The following is a 3,343-nucleotide window of genomic DNA, read 5'->3' on the forward strand; positions in this document are numbered from 1 at the left end:
TTATCAAAACCTTTCATTCATGAAACACCTCATCAAACATCCCCTTTCGCCTCCTCTGGGCTCAGATATTTAATTTTTGGCTGTTAATGAATCCTAGGATGGAGCACAGAGCACCAGCATTAACTCACTTCTGTATGAACAAGGGAACCTTCTTCATGTGAAGTGAACATGAGAACCATTGCACTCTGGTAATACGGCGATAACAATTTATTACCCATCATGGGACTTGAACCCATGACATGGAGTTTGAGAGGATCATTATTCATCAACTGAGCTCCCTGGACCACTGTGCTGCTGATGTTCAGCTTATTGTTCGAGCTCTGAGGCACCAGGTGAACCCTGAGACACCACTGCCACCTGCAGGCCGAAGGGTGAAGCTTCAGTTGGATCCAGTCTGAACCATGTGAATAACCCAGTTCCTACTCAGCCTTCAGCAGGGAGGGGATAGTAACAGTGTGAAAGAAAGATTCCCCCCATCTCCCAGCCCCCAACAAGAAGGATGCTGTGAGCACTGATTGCATCAGGGTCACCACCAGTTAACTTTGGGCCAATTGAAATAATTTTACTGGATGAAGAGTTAAAAGTGTCGACACAGTTTGCGCGTTCTCCCTGTGTCTGTGTGGGTTTCCTCCGGGTGCTCCAGTTTCCTCACGCAGTCCAAAGATGTGCTGGTTAGGTGCATTGGCCAAGCTAAATCCTCCCTCAGTGTACCTGGATAGGCGCCAGAATGTGGTGACTAGGGGATTTTCACAGTAACTTCATTGCAGTGTTAACGTAAGCCTACCTGTGACTAATAAATAAATAAAGCCTGTGGTCATCTGGGACTATGGTGAATTCTACCTAAAGAATTCTGTGGTCAGTACAATATTTTAGTCAGCTTGTGTCTTGTGATCTTTTGAAGCAATTGTTCCATTTTCCCCAATGCGAATTCCAATGGAAATCCCCTGGTCTAAGAGGAGAGGATTTACTGGCAGTTACATGCGGGACAATACTACCTGAAAGTTCCCTGTGCCTATCTACTCAGATTTATAGATTCACACATACAGGCAGGGTGGAGACATTTTCCCATGATTATTGCCTGTGGAGATTTCTTTCCCAGCAACAACTCTCTGTCTCTGCCACCTCCTCCAGCCCTGCAGCCCTCCAAAACAATTTGGTTCCTCCAATTCTGGTCTTTTTGCATATCTGTGATTTTAATAGCTCCTCAATCAATGGTCGTGATTCAGCTAGCTGGATCCTGAGATGGAATTCCCTCCCAAAACCTCTCCACCTCCCCCTCCTCCTTCAAGATACTCCTTAAAACCTACCAATTTGGCCAAGTATTTGTCCTAATGTTTCCTCACGAGGCTCAGTGAATCGTTTTGCCTGATAGCGCTTCTGGGACATTTCCATTTGGTGCTATATAAATGCTGCTTGTATCTTCAGCCCCACTGGGACTTGAACTAACGGCTATGAGGGTTGACTTGATTTGATTTGATTTATTATTGTCACATGTATTAGTATACAGTGTTTCTTGCGCGCTATACAGAGAAAGCATACCGTTCATAGAGAAGGAAACGAGAGAGTGCAGAATGTAGTGTTACAGTTATAGCTAGGGTGTAGAGAAAGATCAACTTAATGCATTATAGCATTGTTAGAGAGTTTAAAAGAGTTAGAATAAAGTTTTAGAAGCATAGAACGAAAGTAAAAGATAGAATTAGAAGGTACGCTGGGCACAGCTTGCAAGAATTCGCCTCGCTCCAGCATCATCTTGAGACAAAAGAGGCAGAATTACTGATTCAACAAGAAGAGGAATAGAGGTTGGATTTCCAAAGGATCGCACAACACCTCAATCGGCAGAGCGTCAGCGAAGGAGCTGTCTGAATCTCGGGGAAATGACACAATCAGGAATTTTGCCATTTTCCTGCAGTTCTTACGACAGTGGAGTGGGAGAGACCACCCGACACCCAAGGAAATGACCACCAGAATAGTGCTTGTCACTTTAAGTCAGAAATAAGCAGCCAAATAACAAACAAATAAATAACAAACATGCTGGAAAATCTCAGCAGGTCTGACAGCATCTGTGGAGAGAGAATAGGGCCAATGTTTCGAGTCTGGATGATCCTTCAAGGAAAATCGGATAAGATTTATCCTGTGAGGGGAAGTGGCTGAGGGGGGGCTGTGATTGATAGGACTAGCATAGACAAAAAGACAAAGGGAGTGTAAATGGTGATGATAAAGGCTAGGAATGTTGCTGAGAGCGTCCATTCAGAGATCGGAATGCGTAAATGGCAGAACAAAATCTTGTTCTTAGATATCACAAGTTTCAAAGAGCCACATTTCAGTGACCGAGTTCCGCAAACTGCTAAATTGTGGAGAGGAACAGGGAATGCTAAGGGTGTGATGATTTGAGGTAGGGTGTGACTAAGGTGACTGGGTGGAACCACAGAGTCAACTGCTGATCCGCACACACCTTGGCAAAGTACACTGCCATTCCAGCCTGTTCATGAATGGAGGTTGTGGGTTCAAACTCCATTGCAGAGACTAGGCGGACACTCGAGTGGATGCTACACTGTCAGAGGTCATCACTTCTGGATGAGACATTGAGTCATTACGTTTGCCCCCCTCAGGTGGATGTAAAAGATTCTCTCGGACTTCAAAGAGGAGTCCAACTGGAATCCTGGCAAATATCTCAGTGTTCCACAACTTACCATGCATTTAGTTCAACTGTTCCAGATCGCTTCTCGGCCTTTTGGCTAAGATCAAGTATAGTATGGTCGGCAGCCCATGGTTGGCCGCACTTGGTTGAGGTCATTCGGTTACACTGAAGCTTCATATGTTTCATATGAAGCAATTTTTTAAAGCAGCATCTCGGCCTTTTTGCTAAGATGCAAATGAGCTCAAGTCTTGGAGGAGGAACCTCCCCCTTCTCCAATCAGCTTGGCTCATGTAGATCAGGCCCAGGACAGGGTGGTTTGGTCGCTCGCCCTGTCTTGTCAGCCTGGATCTGAAATGTCTCAACTTGTTGAGACTCTGAATTGGATTTGATTTGATTGAATTGGAAAAGCATTAAAAAAGACTGTTCCAGGATAGATACAAATCTGGCATCTACTTGGCAATGTGGAAAACTGCCTGGGTATGTCCTGTACACAAGAAACAGGACAAATACAACCCGGCCAATTGGCACCCTATCAGTCTACTCTCGATCATCAGTAAAGTGATGAAAAGTGATGTTGACTCAGCAATAACCTGCTCTCTGACGGTCAGTTTGAGGTCCACCCTGGACACTCAGCTCCTGACCGCATTCCAGCCTTGGTCCAAACATGGAGAAAACAGCTGAACACCAGAGGTGAAGTCAGAGTGA

The 3,343-nt window shown here is 45.1% G+C and overlaps 1 pseudogene; it reads left to right on the forward strand.

Moving 5' to 3' along the window:
* The first annotated feature begins 2,715 nt into the window (after positions 1-2,715).
* LOC144509619 (U2 spliceosomal RNA) lies at positions 2,716-2,921 on the forward strand (annotated as a pseudogene).
* The last annotated feature ends 422 nt before the right edge of the window (positions 2,922-3,343 follow it).

This window comes from Mustelus asterias, chromosome 21 (assembly GCF_964213995.1).
Source record: "Mustelus asterias chromosome 21, sMusAst1.hap1.1, whole genome shotgun sequence".
NCBI lineage: Eukaryota > Metazoa > Chordata > Chondrichthyes > Carcharhiniformes > Triakidae > Mustelus > Mustelus asterias.